Source organism: Schistocerca gregaria, chromosome 5 (assembly GCF_023897955.1).
Source record: "Schistocerca gregaria isolate iqSchGreg1 chromosome 5, iqSchGreg1.2, whole genome shotgun sequence".
Classification (NCBI taxonomy): domain Eukaryota; kingdom Metazoa; phylum Arthropoda; class Insecta; order Orthoptera; family Acrididae; genus Schistocerca; species Schistocerca gregaria.
In genome coordinates, this window is record NC_064924.1 from 89,229,729 (window position 1) to 89,252,939 (window position 23,211).

The 23,211-nt window shown below is 39.7% G+C and overlaps 1 protein-coding gene and 1 non-coding gene across 2 annotated transcripts in view; one reads left to right on the top strand and one right to left on the bottom strand.

The window, feature by feature from the left end:
* Window positions 1-23,211, top strand: part of LOC126272372 (uncharacterized) — a 37,006-nt gene that overhangs the window by 9,182 nt on the left and 4,613 nt on the right. The gene's annotated exons all lie outside the window — the stretch shown is intronic.
* On the bottom strand, window positions 2,245-2,319 carry Trnal-caa (transfer RNA leucine (anticodon CAA)). Its single transcript has one exon. It is a non-coding gene; the product is annotated as a tRNA-Leu (tRNA).

The window sequence follows — 23,211 nt, forward strand, 5'->3', positions numbered from 1 at the left end:
AGCTCCTCATAAGCCACACATACCTGTAGTCAGTCGTAACCAGTGCTTGAGATGATGTAAAGGATGATGCAACTGGACTGTGGGCTGCTGGAAATGAGTGATTTGGAGTAATGAATGATGTTATACCCTGCATCAATCTGATGGAAGGGTTTGGCCTTGGCAAATGCCTGGAGAATGTTACCTGCTATCATGTGTAGTGCCTACAGTGAAGTACGGAGGGGCTGTTGTTACGGTATGGAGGTGTTTGTCATGGTTAGATTGTGGTTCCCTTACTGCACTTCAAAAAATGCTAAGTGAGTTGTGTGCTGTATACAGTACAGGAACAATTCGGAGACAATGATTGTTTGTACTAGCTTGACAGTGCCCCTGTCGTAAAGCAGTGTCTTTAAGGCAATGGCTTGTGCACAATAACATTGCTGAAGTGGACTGGCTTGCCCAGAGTTCTGACCTGCACCCTAGGAAACACCTCTGGGGCTAGTTAGAATGTCGAATTCGCTCCAGAACACAGCATTAATCAACACTATCTTCTCTGGTTTTGACTTTTGAGGAAGAATGGGCTTCCATTCTTCCGTAGACATTTAGACACCTTATTGAAGGTATCTCCAGCAGAGTTCAAGGGATCGTAAACTCAAAGGGTCGCTCCATATTACCGGTAATGCCGACTAATAGGTGTCGGAGTACATAGGTTATTGTGAGTTTTGTCGGAAAGGTAACAAATCACTATACCTATCAACATTGGGAAGAGAAAGAATGGGCACTGCATAAGCTGTTTTTCTGAATAAACTGTTGTGTATCATCAACCAAAGTATGGGAGTATACAAAGCTTTCTGGAAAAGAACAATTATATCCACTCATTAATGTAGTGACAAATAGCTCCCTTGCCTCTGCAACAGAGGTTGTAGCCCAAGATATAGTGAAACATTTCTACAAATTTAACAGCTCAACTAGAGTCCTACATGTTTTGCTAGTGTCGTGAAACTGTGATAAGAAACAGCCTGAATTTTACCTTGAATGTACAGAGTTGTACAACTGATTTGTCACAATGTGTGACATGGAACCAGCTCTGTCAGCACACTATTTCATTTGGACTAAACAAGATTCACTAGATTATGCTGCAGAATCTCAGACTACAACAAAAAATAGCTTCCTTTGTTTTATTTAATGCAGTTTGGACTGATGGCCACTATTCGACATGTGGAGAGAGGTAGTTCTATTACACCTCCTACAACTGGAGGAGGACAGTACCCTCCTTGGCAGCTGTTGTAACATTTCCTTGACATCTCACATGATAAAGCCCGAACTGACTTGCCAGTTGTGTTCTACTGTGGCTTCTAGAGTCCAGGGAGCTATTTAGCTGCTCCCAATGTGGGTTTAGGGGACACTACTCGACATTTGATAACACCACCCTGCCAATATCAGGAGTCATCCTCCACAAATAACACATTGTAGGAGTCATCCTCAATCTTAAGAAAGACTTTTGATACTATTATGGAATTTAGGACCACCTATTGTGCAAACAACTGTTTTTTTTAAATGTCCAAACACACTTCAACACCTTTGTGCCATTCTCGGACAGTATTTATACAGTTTGGAAAATGCACACTTGTTTTACGTAATAATTATTTGTAAGAAAGTAGACCTAAAAACGGTTTGCCTGACAAAATTATTACCTTCTGTTCTAGGATGTTGTGTTTGAGGGACCCTCTTTACTTTATTGGATATGGATAGCTTGCCATCTGCAACTGAATGATGTTATTGTGATTTGGCTGGTGATGTAACACATTAATTCATCTGTAAACTTAAGCTGGTTGTACAAAAATATTTCATAATTATATTTTGATGTAAGTTATGCTGCTACTTACAGTGAAATATTTACCAGAATGAGATTTTCACTCTGCAGCGGAGTGTGCGCTGATATGAAACTTCCTGGCAGATTAAAACTGTGTGCCCGACCGAGACTCGAACTCGGGACCTTTGCCTTTCGCGGGCAAGTGCTCTACCAACTGAGCTACCGAAGCACGACTCACGTCCGGTACTCACAGCTTTACTTCTGCCAGTATCCGTCTCCTACCTTCCAAACTTTACAGAAGCTCTTCTGCGAAACTTGCAGAACTAGCACTCCTGAAAGAAAGGATATTGCGGAGACATGGCTTAGCCACAGCCTGGGGGATGTTTCCAGAATGAGATTTTCACTCTGCAGCGGAGTGTGCGCTGATATGAAACTTCCTGGCAGATTAAAACTGTGTGCCCGACCGAGACTCGAACTCGGGACCTTTGCCTTTTGCGGGCAAGTGCTCTACCAACTGAGCTACCGAAGCATGACTCACGTCCGGTACTCACAGCTTTACTTCTGCCAGTATCCGTTTGGAAGGTAGGAGACGGATACTGGCAGAAGTAAAGCTGTGAGTACCGGACGTGAGTCGTGCTTCGGTAGCTCAGTTGGTAGAGCACTTGCCCGCGAAAGGCAAAGGTCCCGAGTTCGAGTCAGTGAAATATTTGTCTACAATAAAATTGCACTTATTGATAAAGTGATCTGTTACATGAGCAACCAAACTCACAGTAAAATCATTTAGCTGCAGATGGCAAGTTACTGGCAAATAGTAAAGATGTTCCCAAATAAACCAGCATTCAAGAAAATAAGGTAATAACCTCTTCAGACACTGTTTTCAGGCCTTATTTCATTAGAATAATTATTACCTAAAACAGAACTGTCTAAAGATACCCATTGATGATGGAACAAGGATATGAAACATGTTTGGGCATTTAATAAGAACAATTGGATGCATTATAGAAATACCTGAATTTCCATTAATGCTAAAGCTTCAAACCCAAACAATTATTACTGTGGTGGTACTTAGAGCAGAACATTTTCCAACAACTTCGTGAGTGGGGTATGTGAGGACACTTTCTCCCTTCTAATATGATACTACATATTTTCATTATAAAAACAGTGGATGTCTGCCAGGCCACTTATTACAAGCAAATAGTGCACCTTGAATTTGTCATTCAAAGTCTCCACTGAGACTATGATTTCCTGAAATTAGGTGCACCAGAGCTACTATTTCTCCAAGCCACTCAGATCAGCTTTTTGTTATCTTTTGAAACTTTGCAACATTGTTGGCAAATCTTATCCCCTCCTCAACCCATTTTCATGCCTTATGCATCATATCCTGTGACTACTTGTGTAGTAAAACACATCCTATACACACTCCAAGCACAGCTTTCTCCTGTTATTGGTAAAACCACTTTTGGGGTAACCAATGTTATACCCTGCTGGCTTCCAGCAGCTGTTTAGTTTTCAGTGTTGAAATGATAGGAAGTTTGAATGATAAAAGAGGAAATCTGTATTGATCAGACACAGTGCCTTGTCGTGTGCTATGACATTATAATATTGATGGTATTCCGTCATGAATCTTTCACTTCATGATGAACTGTGTGCTGTGGCTATGCCTTTTCTCTGCAGTATATTTTCTTTCAGTTGTGCTATAGTTGGATTCATGAATGATTATGCTTTGATCAGATAAAGGCACAGACGAGTATTACGGTGTTGCTGGTTCCAAGCACGAGTTGTGGTACACACATACACGTGTTTTGCACTTTTGAAGAAAGTGTGTATACTGCAAATTATGTCTATCACTTGCTTATGTAGATTGTGTCACTTACCACTGCCATCAGCGATGACAACTTGCAACAAATGGAGTAAAAATTCACGTTCAACCCTCTACGATCACGTTTAATGCTCACATTAGCTACGACATTTACAGTAGAGGTCTCAGAACACTACTGAACACTCATTGGCTATTAGAGAATGTGTGATGTAGGTAAATAGAACAAGCTTAAACTCGACTATCATTTTTTCTGACTACAACTATAGTCCAGCAAGGTATGCAGGAGAGCTTCTGTGAAGTTTTAGAAAATGTGATGGAGGTTCTGGCAGATAAGAAATTTTGAGTGAAGTTTGTGTGTTGTACCTGGATATTTCAGTCAGTTCCCACAAGAGAGAGAGAGAGAGAGAGAGAGAGAGAGAGAGAGAGAGAGAGAGAGAGAGCTCCAGGTTTGAGTCCCAGTTCAGTACAGAGTTTCTATGTGACAAATTGTTTCATTCATGACATACGTGTATGCTTCGTTGCATAATTGAATTACTATAAAACAACAGTAGCTTTAATTACAGCAAGAAACATTGGGACCAGGCGTCTACATCACAGTTATTGTGAAATTGAGTGCTAGTCTTGACCAAGTAATAAATTACTTTCAGCCACTGAGTTGGATAGTTGGATTTAGAATGAAGAGGATCAAGTACTTCTAGTTGGAGCAACAGGCAACAGTTGGTTCCTAACCCGGATGATATAGTTGTTGAAATGTTCAAAGAAAACTTGAGTATCATCTCAGAAATGTACCCCACTCATAGAACTATAGTTAATGGTGATATCTGTTGTGTTCTGCATAGTCAGCGCGTACAAAACTTTCCCACTAGAGCGCGCCCCGCTAAGCTCAAGAGTGCAGGCGCAGCGCTCGTCTGTCTCTGCACTACGAGATGGTGCTGCCTTAGAGATGGACCAAATTCTGCTTCCGCCGATCCACATATTAATATGTAACGCAGCCAATGAGATTGCTGCTAACATAGAACTTTTTCTCCTCGTGGATCACACTCGCGCAGTGATACCTGAATGCGCGAGGTATTATAACTAGTGTACAGACCTCCGATTAGTGAGTGTGCATTTGTCTGCACCAGTCTGTACCAGTCTGCATTAGTTTGTACCAGTCTATAGTCAAGTTTCAGTCTGCACCTAAGAAGATTATCATATTCCTGTACATAGCAATGAAGATAAATGTATAGACACTTTGTCATATATCAGAGTTATGTGAGAATAAGATTAACGTACGAAGACCAAAGGAACTTCAGATTATCAATTGTAAATAGCATCCTGAATCAAGTTACGTAATGTTTATGCTTGTTATTATTTTAATAAATGGGTATGAAAATTAACCAAGTTCTGTTTAAAGTTCGTCACCATCAATCTGCTACTGTCAGCATGTAAGTGGCATTTCTATCGTCTGACCTAACAGCAGAAGATAAAGATGCCACGATAAGACCACGAGACATATTGCTGACACTCACCTACTTCATTAGAGCGACGAGTCAAATAATCTGATGGTGTGTGTACCGAAGGTCTTACAATACGCACACCACAATATCAATCTACCCTCAAAATGCTGGGGAAGCTACATGTTCAGAGCTGATAGTAGGCATAAAACAACATTCGACATTGTATTAAATGCTTCCTCCAAAAATTATTTAATTAGTTTAGGAACCCACTCAAATTGTAAATGGTTGCAAAACTTACTTGACCTCTTAGCAAGCAGCAAATAATCCGGAGCAATTGAGGAGTACCATGACAGATAATTTATACTATATATAAATTACTAAGAGACAGGACTAATCCCCCCATATTACACAAAATAGGTCAGGACACTGTTGCAGATGCAACAAAAAAAGCATGCCAAATTTAATATAACACAAAACTCCCAAGATTGATGAATTGTTACGGAAGCTCAAAATTTAGTATAGATTTCAATGCAAGATGCTTTTAATAGTTGTCTCAAAACAATTCTGTCCCAAAACCTGAAAGAAAATCCATAGCAATTCTGGTCATATGTAAAGTACACAAACTGCAAGGCACAATCAATACCTTCACTGCACAGCAGTGATGTTAATGTCTCCAGTGACAATGCCACTAAGGTAGAGTTACTAAATAAGGTTTTTCGAAATTCCTTGCCCAAAGAAGGTGAAGTAAGTATTCCAAAATTCAAAACAAGAACTGCTGTTAACATGAGTGACTTAGAGGTAGGTATCCCTGGTGTAGCGAAGCAACTCAGATCACTTCCACTCCACACTGTATACCAGTTACATTCCTCTCAGAGGATGTTGATACAATATCTCCCTACTAGCAACCATATATAGCTGCTCATTTGAGAAAACAAAAAAGATCAATGTCTAAAGACTGGAAAGTTGCACAGGTCACGACAACACCCAAGAAAGGGAAGAGGCGTAATCTGATGAACTGCAGACTAAAATCACTTATGTCAGTTTGCAGTAGAATTTTGGAACAGATGCTATGTTCAAACATTATGAATTGCCTCAGAGAGAACGATGAGCATGGATCCAGGAAACATCTTGCTTGTGCAACACAACTAGCTCTTTATTTTCATGAAGTAATGACTGCTATCAACAGCGTATCTGAAATTGATTCCAAATTTCTAGATTTCCTTAAGGCTTTTGATACCATTCCCCACAAGCAACTTCTAATTAAACTGCATGCCTGTGGAGTATCAACTCAGCTGTGTACATGGATTTATGATTTCCTCTCTGAAAGGTCACATTTCAAATCAACTGACATAGAGTCAGTGGGTAGGGTGAAATATTGTTCAGATGATCAATATACATGCCAGTATCCTTGGTTATGTTCTAAATATATGTGCTGTGTCTTACCATGTTTGTCTAAAGGTATAGTTAATGGCAATATGTTCATCAAATCAGCATTAATTTGAGCATTCTAGTGCTATTTGAGAGTGCTGGTACCTGGTTTCTTGTGTCTGCTTCTCTTGCTATCATAAACAAAACAAACACCACATGTTGATAGAGTAATCATATTGCTCCATACTCAACATATATTTCCAGCTCACAAAGGAAAGATAAACGGGACCAACTAAATAGGCTAATACTTTTTGACGCAACTAAACCGTGTCTCATACCTCGCAACATACAATGCCACTTTGTATTATTTTGTGTTAGATAATTAGTATTTTCTTAGTCAGTGGATATGTAAATGAGAATTCAGAGACATTAATTACTTAAAAGGTTTCTACAACTCGTACGTCTGCGAAGTCCTTCTATGTATAACACTGGACATTTTGCAAAGCTATACTTGTTTTAATTTATCCTGTGATTATGATACATTGAATTTAATTCTAACAGTCGAAAATCCAGGATGGAATAATAACAGTATTATGAAAAAAAAAAAATAGATTACTATTCACCATACACCAGAGATGCTAAGTCCCATATAGTCACAGCAGAAAGACTGTCAAACAAGTAAGCTTTTCACCAAAAAGGTCTAAACGGTAGTAGGACCTAAGAATCGGAAATAATTTTCAGGCAGAGACACTGCTTTCCATGAACTGAAACAAAAAAATGTAAAAATTACAGTTAGTTGAGGAAGCAAAGACATTGATGTGAAAGTTACATATGTTTTTGCAACAGTAATGATGCACTAAATTAACACAGCAGTATGCTTGTATCTTCTGTATACCGCAGACAGTTGCATTTATGTGAGTAATACAGCAGTTAATATTGTAAGAGCAAGAGAAGACAGCCAAAATAGTGAACTTTGCTGTGTAGAATTTATGTTACATACTATGATGGATCTTTCTCTAATGAGCTTCTCACTGGTGAGTTGTTAAACTCAAGACTTATGTGATGAAGAATGATGAAGTGACCAGCTCTGTCTTCTTATCTGAATCCAATAGGATATGGTAAAGAATCTGTTTGCAGCGTGATCAACTTTCTAAGAAGAATGACACTTATTTCTCATGGAGCTCATAGAGACCATTAAAAGCAAGAAACATTCCTGCATGTTCTGTTTTGTGATCACAGTCTATTTTGAAGTTACTTGTGCTGTAGCAAACTAATACACCTTTTTGTTTGTTGTTTGTCTTCATTTTGCTTAAGTTTCATCACCATGACATCCAATATTTTGGGTTTGTATTGTTGTGTAATTGCTACATACTCCACTTCTTTCTGTACCATGCTTAGGCTAATGAATGGATGATGAGTATCATTTTTTTATTTTGTTTGTGAATATCACTGTTGTTTTTTAAACTGTAGTTGAATGTCGGCATTGAATTTAATAAAGAAACAAGCTTTGTGAAATTGTTGTCAATCTGCCGTGTTGCCGAGAGATCTGTCTTCAAAAGCTCTGAAAGTGCACTCCAGAGACTTTAATTACCCAACAACTGATTGCGAGAGTTACAATTTTGTAAGTAGTAGGTGCGACAAGATATCATGTGAAAAAATAATTAATACTTTGTCTGGAAACTACAGAGAACACATAGTTCAAAAATCCACTCATGGTGGAGACGTATTAGATGTAAAGGCAACAAATGGGCTTAATCCATTTGAGGATATACATGTTGAAACTTGTGTCAGTTACCATGAAGAAGCTGCAGCAATAATGATTAGTAAAATACTAATAGCAGGTATGACAGGTTGAAAGATTTAAATGTTTAGTAGAGTAGGTAAAGAGATAAACTATTTCAAACAGCCTAAAACACACCACCACCATTTGTTTTTAATTTATCATTATTAAACACCATTAGGTCCTTTTTTAAAATTTTGTCTGAACTTATCTCTGGCTTTCACCAGCTTTCAGTATCTATAAAGATTTGAGCTTCAGTGATTTCTATTAGGGCTTGAAGCTCTGATTCTTTCCCAACACAACTACAACAGTCTACTACCATAATACCTATGGTTATTAGGTCTGCTCTCGTCCTGTGAGTGGCCTAGATTGAAGCCCTTTTTGTTCTTCCTGACATGCTCACATGTAAAAATTCACCCAGTACACTCCAAAACCTATCCCTGCTACCCATGTAGCTGCCCTCTGTGTGTAATGGACTCTTGACCTATTCAGCAAAACCCAATGCCCCAACAACCAGAGGCGCAAGTCAAGGAATCTGCAGCCTTCGTGGCCACAGGACTGTGTGAGCCTTTGATTCAGCTCCTCCACATGGCTCTATATCAAAAGTCTGCTATTGGTCCTGTCAACGATGCTACAGGTGGGGAGCTCTGCCTTTTGCAAGTGAGACTGGTAGTCTTTATATCTTCAGTTACACACACAGGACCAGAGAGAATCTCTTCTGACCCAAAGCAATATACACCATTAGTACCAAAGTGAGCCAATACCTGCAGTTGGCTGCACCTTGTGCTCTTCATGACACATGGAAGGACCCATTCCACATCTAGGATAACTTTCCCCGGTATGCACACAGAGTGCACAGCAGGTTTCTTTCCCTCCTTGGCAGCCATATCCCTAAGACATCAAATTATGTGCCTAACATTGGAGCTCCCAGTTACCAGTAATACCACCCTCTGTGAATGCACAAATCTTGCAGGTCAAGAGACTTCTTATGAAACAGGACATAAGACTGCATCTGGCTCAGGATCTTTATCAGCCACAGCTAGCCCCTGAGATCTGTCTATCAGACACACTGTGGAGGCCATTCAACCGGCCTGCCAGAAAGTCTTTCTAAGCGTGTCACACCTCGGAACGGGTTCGCACTCGACCATAGGTGAGGAAACTTCAGTCGCAGGCAGTAACTGGGGTTACGACAGTAGTAGTTAGTTGGGGAGATACATGGAACATGCTGGACATTCCCTGGATCTCCACCTCCAGCTCCCCACAGTGGTGCCTGTTGGCAACAGACTCAAGTTGTGTGACTGAATCTGGCACCACCTGGAGCTGTGAGTGAAGGCTCACCAACTCAGCCTGCATCTGAACACAAAAATCCCAGTCCCTACCCATACTGAAGATGGCAGGACTGTACACTCATAGTAATTAAAATGCTGGACTGCACCTGCTAAGCACACAAACATGCAAGAAATTTACAAATTAAACTACTAAACACACAGGAAATGAAAATAAGTTGCCTCTCTTGAAGCTCATGCAAATAATTCACAAATGAATGATGTTCTCTCATGTGGTGCTGCTGAGACAAGAGCTGCCGCCTTTTTGTATACAGTATAGATAGAGAGATGTTGAATTAAACACATTTTATTGTCAGAGGAGCAGAGTATGAACTATTAAATGACTGCTATAGTAGAATGTTGTTGAAAAATATGTCACAAAACCTAAAGAAATTCCATTTATGTGTAGTGGCTACAGGCACTAAACTTAGTGTTCAGATACTTACACATGAACTGAAGTTAATGGTAGCAAAGCAAAACCCTATATACTGAGCTCCATTTTCAAATGTTTCTTTACAAATGAAGTTACAGGAGTGCAGCTCCTGGTTAATTGTTGCACTGATGCAAAGATGAGGGACACAGATATTAGCACCAGTGGGATTGAGAAACAGCTGAAATAGTTAAAATTAGACAAACCCCAAGGGCCTGATGGAACCCATATCACTTTCTGTAAGTGAGTTAGCCCCTCTTGTAATTGTAATAGACCACAGACTGTGCTCAGTAGTTGGAAGGAAACACAGGACACACTCATCTACAAGTTAGTTACATGGTCCATGGATCATTTTGCACACCAGATCGTCATGATGTGGAACAAGACATTTTACATTCACAGTGCAAATTAATTTGTACATGTGGTTACATTCTGAATATTTCTAAGCTTTTTAAATATAAAAGTATATAAAGAAGGAGATATACAGATGTGAATTAGTAATTCTTACCCACCACCTTTTACACTTTACAGTAACAAAAATTCTTACTTATTTCACGATACATTTTTAAGGGTATTTGAAAATTGTTTTCCCAAGAAAACAGTGAAACATAATTCCAAGAAAACATATAAAAAACCTTGGCTAACTAAAGGAATAAGAATATCTTGCAACCGTAAAAGGGAACTGTATCTAACCGCAAGAGGGAGTACTGACCCCGAAATTGTTCAATATTATAAAAACTATTGTGCGGTACTAAGAAAAGTTATTAAAAAGTCCAGAAGCATGTGTATCGTGTCTGAGATCAGTAACTCTGATAATAAAATTAAAGCAATGTGGAATATTATTGAAAGGGAAACAGGGCAACCAAGAGCACATGAAGACTTTAGTGCCATAAAACTGAATGACAAGTGTACTAACAAACAATCTGAAATTGGAAATATTTTCAATAATCATTTTTTAAATGTTGTGTAGAAAGTAGGATCTAGATCTTCACTAGAAGAGGCAAGGCTTCTAATAGAAGAGGCCATACCTGTGCAGTTTGAAACAACTGTATTTCCACGAACCTCTCCCTCTGAAATCAGTAAAATAATAAACTCACTGAAAAGTAAAAGCTCTTACGGAATTGATGGCATTTCCAGCAAGATGCTTAAAGCTTGTTCCTCACAGATAAGTAGGATTCTCAGCCACGTATGTAATACCTCTTTGAAGCAGGGTGTTTTCCCCGATAGACTGAAATATGCAATTGTAAAACCATTGCATAAAAAGGAGGATACGTCGGATGTCAACAACTATCGCCCAATCTCTCTTCTGACAGCTCTATCAAAAGTTTTTGAGAAAGTAATGTATTCAAGAGTAGCCTCCCATATATGTAAAAATAAAGTACTAACAAAATGTCAGTTTGGTTTTCAGAAAGGCTTTTCAACAGAAAATGCTATATACGCTTTCACTGATCAAATATTAAGTGCTCTGAATAACCGGACATCACCCATTGGTATTTTTTGTGATCTCTCAAAGGCCTTTGTCTGTGTAAATCATGGAATTCTTTTAGATAAGCTAAATCATTATGGTTTGAGGGGGGCAGTGCACAAATTGTTTAATTCATACTTAACTGGAAGAATGCAGAAAGTTGAAATAAGTGGTTCATGTAATGTTAATACAACAGCTGATTCCTCAAACTGGGGGGCTATCAAGCACAGGGTCCCACAGGGTTCGGTCTTAGGTCCTTTACTGTTCTTGATATACATTAATGACTTACCATTCCATATTGATGAAGATGCAAAGTTAGTTCTTTTTGTTGATGATACAAGTATAGTAATAACATCCAAAAACCAAGAACTAAGTGATGTAATTGTAAATGATGTTTTTCACAAAATTATTAAGTGGTTCTCAGCAAATGGACTCTCTTTAAATTTTGATAAAACACAGTATATACAGTTCTGTACAGTAAATCTCACAACTCCAGTAATAAATATAGACTTTGAACAGAAGTCTGTAGCTAAGGTAGAATTTTCAAAATTTTTAGGTGTGTCCATTGATGAGAGGTTAAACTGGAAGCAACACATTGATGGTCTGCTGAAACGTCTGAGTTCGGCTACGTATGCTATTAGGGTTATTGCAAATTTTGGTGATAAGAATCTCAGTAAATTAGCTTACTATGCCTACTTTCATTCACTGCTTTCGTATGGTATCATATTCTGGGGTAATTCATCGTTGAGTAGAAAAGTATTCATTGCTCAAAAATGTATAATCAGAATAATTGCTGGAGCCCACCCACGGTCATCTTGCAGACATCTACACTCCTGGAAATGGAAAAAAGAACACATTGACACCGGTGTGCCAGACACACCATACTTGCTACGCACACTGCGAGAGGGCTGTACAAGCAATGATCACACGCACGACACAGCGGACACACCAGGAACCGCGGTGTTGGCCGTCGAATGGCGCTAGCTACGCAGCATTTGTGCACCGCCGCCGTCAGTGTCAGCCAGTTTACCGTGGCATACGGAGCTCCATCGCAGTCTTTAACACTGGTAGCATGCTGCGACAGTGTGGACGTGAACTGTATGTGCAGTTGACGGACTTTGAGCGAGGGCGTATAGTGGGCATGCGGGAGGCCGGGTGGACGTACCGCCGAATTGCTCAACACGTGGGGCGTGAGGTCTCCACAGTACATCGATGTTGTCGCCAGTGGTCGGCGGAAGGTGCACGTGCCCGTCGACCTGGGACCGGACCGCAGCGACGCACGGATGCACGCCAAGACTGTAGGAACCTACGCAGTGCCGTAGGGGACCGCACCGACACTTCCCAGCAAATTAGGGACACTGTTGCTCCTGGGGTATCGGCGAGGACCATTCGCAACCGTCTCCATGAAGCTGGGCTACGGTCCCGCACACCGTTAGGCTGTCTTCCGCTCACGCCCCAACATCGTGCAGCCCGCCTCCAGTGGTGTCGCGACAGGCGTGAATGGAGGGACGAATGGAGATGTGTCATCTTCAGCGATGAGAGTCGCTTCTGCCTTGGTGCCAATGATGGTCGTATGCGTGTTTGGCGCTGTGCAGGTGAGCGCCACAATCAGGACTGCATACGACCGAGGCACACTGGGCCAACACCCGGCATCATGGTGTGGGGAGCGATCTCCTACACTGGCCGTACACCTCTGGTGATCGTCGAGGGGACACTGAATAGTGCACGGTACATCCAAACCGTCATCGAACCCATCGTTCTACCATTCCTAGACCGGCAAGGGAACCTGCTGTTCCAACAGGACAATGCACGTCCTCATGTATCCCGTGCCACCCAACGTGCTCTAGATGGTGTAAGTCAACTACCCTGGCCAGCAAGATCTCTGGATCTGTCCCCCATTGAGCATGTTTGGGACTGGATGAAGCGTCGTCTCACGCGGTCTGCACATCCAGCACGAACGTTGGTCCAACTGAGGCGCCAGGTGGAAATGGCATGGCAAGCCGTTCCACAGGACTACATCCAGCATCTCTACGATTGTCTCCATGGGAGAATAGCAGCCTGCATTGCTGCGAAAGGTGGATATACACTGTACTAGTGCCGACATTGTGCATGCTCTGTTGCCTGTGTCTATGTGCCTGTGGTTCTGTCAGTGTGATCATGTGATGTATCTGACCCCAGGAATGTGTCAATAAATTTTCCCCTTCCTGGGACAATGAATTCACGGTGTTCTTATTTCAATTTCCAGGAGTGTATTTAAGGATATAGGGATCCTCACAGTAACCTCACAGTATATATATATATATATATATATATATATATATATATATATATATTCACTTATGAAATTTGTTGTTAATAATCCAGCCCAGTTCAAAAGTAATAGCAGTGTGCATAGCTATAACACCAGGAGAAAGAATGATCTTCACTATGCAGGGTTAAATCTGACTTGGGCACAGAAGGGGGTAAATTATGCTGCCACAAAAGTCTTTGGTCACCTACCAAACAGCATCAAAAGCCTGACAGATAGTCAACCAACATTTAAAAATAAATTAAAAGAATTTCTAGATGACAACTCCTCCTACTCATTGGCTGAATTTTTAGATATAAATTAAGGGAGGGAAAAAACTAACTTAAGCATTTGTGTCATGCAATATTTTGTGTAATGTAATATCTTGTACAGACATCTTTCATTAACCTGACACGTTCCACATCATTACGAAGTGTCATATTCATGATCTATGGAACAAGTATTAATCTAATCTAATCTAATCTAATCTTTTGTAGAATAGAAGAAGTTCTCAATGAGGAACTTTCTCTGTTTGTTTTGAAATTGTACTTTGCTGTCTGTCAGACATTTTATATCACTGGGTAAGTGATTAAAAATTTTTGTTGCAGCATTGTGCATCAATTTTGTGCTAAGTACAACATTATGTGGAGTAATGAATGTCATTTTTCCTTCCAGTATTGTAAGTATGTACATCTTTGTTCCTTTTGAACTGTAGTGGATTATTTACAACAAACTTCATGAGGGAATAGATATACTGTGAAGCAGTAGTCAGAATGCCCAACTCTTCAAACAGATGTCTACCATAGGATTGTGGGTGATCACCACATATTATTCTTACAGCATTTTTTTGCACAATGAAGACTTTCTTTCTTAAAGATCAGTTAAACGAGAACATTACTCCATATGACATTAATGAATGAAAATATGCAAAATATGTCACCTTACCGATTTGTCTCTCCCCAAGATTGCAATGATTCTAAGTGCAAACAAGGCTGAACTAAATTATTTTAGGAGTTACAAAATTTGCTTTTTCTGATTTCAGATCTCATCAATATGGATACCTAAGAATTCTGAAGCTTCCACCCTATTTATTATTTCCTCACTGTGTATTACACTTACCATTGGTATAGTACCCCTAGATGTGCAGAACTGGATATGTTGTGTCTTTTTAGAATTGAGGGTGAGACTATTCACAGAAAACCAGTCAACGATACTTTTAAGAACTTTGTTTGCCATTTCTTCTATTTTTGCATGTATGCTTGGAGTGATTACAATACTAGTCTCATCTTCAAAAAGAACTAATTCTGCTTGTTGTATATTAGACAGAGGATCATTTTCATATATCAGGAACAATAGTGGACCTGAGATTGAGCGTTGAGGAATCCCATATGTGACTTCATCCCAGTCAGAATTATGCCCCTGAGTTGTATTGATTGAATTTCTAAGTACACCTTTCTGCATTCTTTTGGTTCGATATGACATTATCCATTGGTTGACCATTCCATCAGTCCCATAAAACTTCAATTTACTTAGGAGAATACTGTTATTGACAGAGTCAAATGTCTTAGGTAGGTTGCAGAAAACACCAACTGGTGCTATTTTATTACTTGATGTCTGTAAAATCTGGTGAGTGAACATGTAAAAGACATTCTCAGTAGAGCAACACTTCTGAAACCCAGACTGTGATTTGCTATGGATCTTATTGTTACTAAGGTGAGATATTCTGAAATATTCCACCACCTCAAAAATTTTAGAAAATAATGTCAGCAGTGAAACAGCTTGGTAGTTATTGATATGTCACTTATCAACTTTCTTTAAGAGGGGTTTAAAAATGGCATATTTCTGTCTCTCTAGAAAAATGCCTTGAGTTAGTGAGGCATTACATATTTCAGATGAGACTAAGCTTATTTTGCAGGAACAAATCTTTAGTACTGTGTTGGAAACACTATCAAAACCAAATGAGATTTTTGTGGGAGAATGTATAATTTTCTTAATTTCAGACGATGTTCGTGATACATTCACATGACTGAATTTTATGGTAGTCACTTTTTCAACATACTGCTGTGATTTTTCTCTTGAAATGTTTGTCCCTATGCTTTCTACAGTATTTAAGAAGTGATTATTAAATATATTTGCTACCTATGACTCATCATTTACAGCGCTTCCATTCAGTTGAATAGTGATGTTATCTTCTTCTGTGGCTGGTTGTCCTGTCTCTCGTTTCACTACATTCCGTATAATCTTAAGTCTGTTGTTGAAATTACTGATTTCTGACATTATGTGCATACTTGTTGATTTCTAATTACTTTTCTTACTAATTTTGAGCAATTTTTGTAGTGTGTAACTACTGCAGGATCCCTATTTGTTCCCGCCGAAAGATACATTTCCTTTTCCTTTCACAGGATACTTTAATCCGTCTAATAGTCCATGGTTTTTACATGGCTGTTTAGTGACCTTCCTGATATGATTATGAAGGAAAGTTATTTTCAAATAATAATATGAACTTATTATTTAATAGATTACATTTATGTTAACATTTAATTCATTATAAATTTCATCTCAAGTCATCTCCTGTAAATTATTCTTAAAATCAATTGTCCTGGAGCCATTAATTATTCTTACTGATTTCCACTGAGGAGTATCCAAACTGTAGGGCACGATTTTATTTATCCTAACTGTGCATCATGAACAGAGAGAGCATTTGTTATTGGATAAACAGTTATTTTCTTGCCTCGAGCTTCACCAAAGAACACATTATCAATTAGAATCCTACTGTCTTTATCCACCTGTGTTGGAAAATAATTATTGTGATCAAATTGTAGAATTCAAATAAGGTTTCCAGATCATTTCTCCTATCAGAATCCCATAGAAGGTGTACATCAAAGTCACCATAGAATATTAACTACTTGCTACTGTCTGACAGATAGCACAGTAAGGAATCCAGGTTCCTCATAAACAAGCGTTCAGTTCATAGTGCTATGGAGTGCGGGGAAAAAACCGCAAATTGGCAATGAGGAGAACAACAACACCAAAAATGCAACAGGAGTGTAATATGTAAGAAATTGTCCACGCAACCTGCCACTGATGATGCTTTGCAGAAAATAAAGGCGAAACGCTTATGGCACTAAAATTGTGTTTTATTCAGTTGCTGTCAGGCGGTCCATAAGTAAAAATTATCAATATACCGTAATATTACACGCAACTGAGGAAGACAGGACTACAAAAGTTGAAGATGTCCTCATAAACAGTTCAAAATTTCCCTGCTGTGGTCTGTATACAGTTAAAATTAAAAGTGAACTATTTTTCAATATTAATTTACAAGCATACTTCTTTGTGCTGATCACTACAAAATCTACTTGTCTTCTGTCTTAATGTACTTCACAACTCCTTCTTTTCCCATATTAGTTCCACATGAGTAAGCTGCTATAGTGTATTCTTTTATATGTAACTTATCTAACTCTGTGGTTATGTGGTGCTCAGACAGGAACAGGAGCTTTCTAAGTTTTCCAAATAGGCAAGAAGCTCTCCTCCCTTATTACTCAGACCTGTAATATTTTGATGAAATAAGCTAACCTTACTTTGCTGTGCATTCGTAAGCATTTTGTGAGACTCTTCTATTACTTTCTTTTCTTTTAAAGCAGGGTGCGTGTATCCCGATTCTAACTTTATAAAGGTGCATGTCTAACACGAGTAACTACAGGGATCTTGCTGTGTGTGATGGTGCCCCCCCCCCCCCCCCCCCACCCCTCCTCTGGACATAGTCTGCAAGAAGCTCAGCCAACTGTTGTTGTCCTTTCCTATTCCAGTATAGGTCATGTCTAGTATATCCCCATCTCCCAATTTTAGCAACGTGCATGACACTGGTATGAGAAGGGTAGTGTAAGTGATCCACAAACTACCATTCAGTATCCATGCCATCTCTCTGTTGTAGGATTTTAGAACAGGTTTTGAGCTCAAACATAATGATGCACCTTGAACAGAATATCTCCATGCCAACTGCCAAGTACTCTGATAACACCGGTCTTGAGAAACAAACTTGTGCTTTTCAACCTCCTAGAAGCCACGGATCAAGGCAACCAGGTTGCTAGATGCAGTATTTCATGCCTTTCAAAAAGCATTCGACTCTGCACCACACCTACTCTTATTATCAAAAGAATGTTTGTATGAAGTGTCAAATGACTGGATTGAAGATTTCTTGGTAGGTAGGATGCAACATGTTATGGATGGAGAGTCATTGACAGACATGGAAGCAACTTCAGGCATGCGCTAAGGAAGCATTTTGCGACCCTTACTGTTCCCACTGTATATTAATGACCTGACAGACTTTTTGCAGATAGTGCATTTATATATAATGAAGTGTTATCTGGAAAAAGCTGCACTAATATTCAGACAGAATGTCAACTTATTTTAGATGTTCAGAAACGTGAAATTATGAACTTCGCAAAACATGAAAGAATAGTGTTCATGACTGCAGTATCAATAAGTCTCAGTTGGAATGTCAACTTATGCAAATACCTGGGTATTACAATTTGTGCTGATATGAAGTGGAATGATTATATAGGCTAAATCATAGACAAAGTAGGTGGTAGTCTTCTGTTGATTGGTAGGATATGGGGGAACTGCAATGAGTTTGCTCACAAAACACTGTGCAACACATCCTAAAATATTGCTCAGTTGTATGGGATCTAAACCAGAGAGATCTAACAGGGGATACTGAATGTGTTCAAAGAAGGGCAGTACAAATGGTGAAATGTTTGGTTGATCCACATGAGTGTGTCAAGAACATGCTGAAAAATCTAAACTGTCAGACACTTGAAGAAAGGAACCAATTATCCCGCCAAAGCTTACTCACAAAATTTCCGGATCAGTCTTAAGTGAAGAATCTAGAGATATTTTTTGCCCCACTAGATATCATCCCTGTGTGACCCATGGGGATAAAATTAGACTAATTACATCAGGTACAGAAGCATTTAAGCAGTCATTCCTCACATGTACAATACACAGCTTTGGCTGGCTGCTCATGGAGTAAACACATGTTGTTGTTGTTGTTGTTGTTGTTGTCTTCAGTCCTCCGACTGGTTTGATGCAGCTCTCCATGCTACTCTATCCTGTGCAAGCTGCTTCATCTCCCAGTACCTACTGCAACCTACATTCTTCTGAATCTGCTTAGTGTACTCATCTCTCGGTCTCCCTCTACGATTTTTACCCTCCACGCTACCCTCCAATGCTAAATTTGTGATCCCTTGATGCCTCAAAACATGTCCTACCAACCGATCCCTTCTTCTAGTCAAGTTGTGCCACAAACTTCTCTTCTCCCCAATCCTATTCAATACCTCCTCATTAGTTACGTGATCTATCCACCTTATCTTCAGTATTCTTCTGTAGCACCACATTTCGAAAGCTTCTATTCTCTTCTTGTCCAAACTAGTAATCGTCCATGTTTCACTTCCATACATGGCTACACTCCAAACAAATACTTTCATAAACGACTTCCTGATACATAAATCTATATTCGATGTTAACAAATTTCTCTTCTTCAGAAACGCTTTCCTTGCCATTGCCAGTCTACATTTTATATCCTCTCTACTTCGACCATCATCAGTTATTTTACTTCCTAAATAGCAAAACTCCTTTACTACTTTAAGTGTCTCATTTCCTAATCTAATTCCCTCAGCATCACCCGATTTAATTTGACTACATTCCATTATCCTCGTTTTGCTTTTGTTGATGCTCATCTTATATCCTCCTTTCAAGACACTGTCCATTCCGTTCAACTGCTCTTCCAAGTCCTTTGGCGTCTCTGACGGAATTACAATGTCATCGGCGAACCTCAAAGTTTTTACTTCGTCTCCATGAATTTTAATACCTACTCCAAATTTTTCTTTTGTTTCCTTTACTGTTTGCTCAATATACAGATTGAATAACATCGGGGAGAGAATACAACCCTGTCTCACTCCTTTCCCAACCACTGCTTCCCTTTCATGCTCCTCGACTCTTATGACTGTCATCTGGTTTCTGTACAAATTGTGAATAGCCTTTCGCTCCCTGTATTTTACCCCTGCCACCTTTAGAATTTGAAAAAGAGTATTCCAGTCAACATTGTCAAAAGCTTTCTCTAAGTCTACAAATGCTAGAAACGTAGGTTTGCCTTTTCTTAATCTTTCTTCTAAGATAAGTCGTAAGGTCAGTATTGCCTCACGTGTTCCAACATTTCTACGGAATCCAAACTGATCCTCCCCGAGGTCCGCATCTACCAGTTTTTCCATTCATCTGTAAAGAATTCGTGTTAGTATTTTGCAGCTGTGACTTATTAAACTGATAGTTCGGTAATTTTCACATCTGTCAGCACCTGCTTTCTTTGGGATTGGAATTATTATATTCTTCTTGAAGTCTGAGGGTATTTTGCCTGACTCATACATCTTGCTCACCAGCTGGTAGAGTTTTGTCATGACTGGCTCTCCCAAGGCTGTCAGTAGTTCTAATGGAATGTTGTCTACTCCGGGGGCCTTGTTTCGACTCAGGTCTTTCAGTGCTCTATCAAACTCTTAACGCAGTATCGTATCTCCCATTTCGTCTTCATCTACATCCTCTTCCATTTCCATAATATTGTCCTCAAGTACATCACCCTTGTATAAACCTTCTACATACTCCTTCCACCTTTCTGCTTTCCCTTCTTTGCTTAGAACTGGGTTGCCGTCTGAGTTCTTGATATTCATACACATGGTTCTCTTCTCTCCAAAGGTCTCTTTAATTTTCCTGTAGGCAGTATCTATCTTACCCCTAATGAGATAAGCTTCTACATCCTTACATTTGTCCTCTAGTCATCCCTGCACTTCCTGTCAATCTCATTTTTGAGACGTCTGTATTCCTTTTTGCCTGCTTCATTTACTGCATTTTTATATTTTCTCCTTTCATCAATTAAATTCAATATTTCTTCTGTTACCCAAGGATTTCTAGCAGCCCTCGTCTTTTTACCTACTTTATCCTCTGCTGCCTTCACTACTTCATCCCTCAAAGCTACCCATTCTTCTTCTACTGTATTTCTTTCCCCTATTCCTGTCAATTGTTCCCTTATGCTCTCCATGAAAGTCTGTACAACCTCTGGTACTTTCAGTTTATCCAGGTTCCATCTCCTTAATTTCCCACATTTTTGCAGTTTCTTCAGTTTTAATCTACACGTCATAACCAATAGATTGTGGTCAGAGTCCACATCTGCCCCTGGAAATGTCTTACAATTTAAAACCTGGTTCCTAAATCTCTGTCTTACCATTATATAATCTATCTGATACCTTTTAGTATTTCCAGGGTTCTTCCATGTATACAACCTTCTTTCATGATTCTTAAACCAAGTGTTAGCTATGATTAGGTTGTGCTCTGTGCAAAATTCTACTACGCGACTTCCTCTTTCATTTCTTAGCCCCAACCCATATTCACCTACTATGTTTCCTTCTCTCCCTTTTCCTACAGTCGAATTCCAGTCACCCATTACTATTAAATTTTCGTCTCCCTTCACTATCTGAATAATTTCTTTTATTTCATCGTACATTTCTTCAATTACTTCGTCATCTGCAGAGCTAGTTGGCATATAAACTTGTACCACTGTAGTAGGTGTGGGCTTCGTATCTATCTTGGCCACAATAATGCGTTCACTATGCTGTTTGTAGTAGTTTACCCGCATTCCTATTTTCCTATTCATTATTAAACCTACTCCTGCATTACCCCTATTTGATTTTGTGTTTATAACCCTGTAGTCACCTGACCAGAAGTCTTGTTCCTCCTGCCACCGAACTTCACTAATTCCCACTATATCTAACTTTAACCTATCCATTTCCCTTTTTAAATTTTCTAACCTACCTGCCCGATTAAGGGATCTGACATTCCACGCTCCGATCCGTAGAACACCAGTTTTCTTTCTCCTGATAACGACATCCTCTTGAGTAGTCCCCGCCCGGAGATTCGAATGGGGGACTATTTTACCTCCGGAATATTTTACCCAAGAGGACGCTATCATCATTTAATCATACAGTAAAGCTGCATGTCCTCGGGAAAAATTACGGCTGTAGTTTCCCCTTGCTTTCAGCCGTTCGCAGTACCAGCACAGCAAGGCCGTTTTGGTTAATGTTGCAAGGCCAGATCAGTCAATCATCCAGACTGTTGCCCCTGCAACTACTGAAAAGGCTGCTGCCCCTCTTCAGGAACCACATGTTTGTCTGGCCTCTCAACAGATACCCCTCCGTTGTGGTTGCACCTACGGTACGGCCATCTGTATCACTGAGGCACGCAAGCCTCCCCACCAACGGCGAGGTCCATGGTTCATGGGGGGGAGTAAACACATAATGTGCCCCAATCTGATCATAGACCGAGTGAGGTGGCGCAGTGGTTAGCACACTGGACTCACATTCAGGAGGACGACGGCTCAATCCCGCGTCCGGCCATCCTGATTTAGGTTTTCCGTGATTTCTCTAAATCGCTCCAGGCAAATGCCAGGATGGTTCCTCGGGAAGGGCACGGCCGACTTCCTTCCCCGTTCTTCCTTAATCCGATGAGACTGATGACCACGCTGTTTGGCCTTCCCCCAAACGAACCAATCTGATCATAATTTTCAAGTTGGTATTTTCTTGGACACAAGTGTTCACAAGAATGATTCACTTGGATTTTGCTCATTTAATATTCTGACACAAGAAGAAGGAAGGGCAATTGGTGTTTTACATCCTGCCCACAGCTAAGATTATGAGAGATTAGCGTTGCTTAAATTTCTTACTACCGGAGGGCAGGGAAGCGATCATGGCCCTTTTGAGCAACCATCCTGGCATTTGCACAGAGTGACATGGGTGACTGCAGAAAACCGATATGTGAATAGCTGACCTGGGAACTGAATGTGTATCTCTTGCATATGAGTTGAGAGTGTTAGTTATTATGCCATTTCGATAAGTTTCTCTGAAGATATTGTTAAATTACTATTTACTGAGACACTTGGTGGGCTTTTTGAGAAGCTATCTATGTGAATGAGCCTTTTCAGTTTTAATTTTTTTTTTTAATAAGTACAGAAATAGGTTGACTGTAGATATGATTTGAGGCTAAAGTTAACCAGTTTTAATACAGATATTGATTCTCTTGTGGGTACAGTAGTTACTTATTTACAGGAATTACTTATTTACATAAACCATGGAAAACCTATAACCAGCTGGCTGGACTAATTTGAACTGTTGCCACAAGTGTACGGTCCACACATTTAAAAGTTTGGGAACTGCTGACGTGTCGGAGTTTTACATTTAGATTGTAGTTGTCAAAATAAGTTCACTTTTTGACATTTTATCTCCAAAGTTCACTTTTATGCTGAGCTTACATTTTTAAGATGCTTCAAGTATTTTTGGGATTTGTTTACATTTTAAATTAAAGCTGATTCCTGGAAGGCTTTTCCCTTTCCACCATGTATCTGTCATAAGTTTGCATGATGGTGTCATGCTTTAAGCAGCTTCCTTTTAATTTTTGTGTTTACCATCATCTGT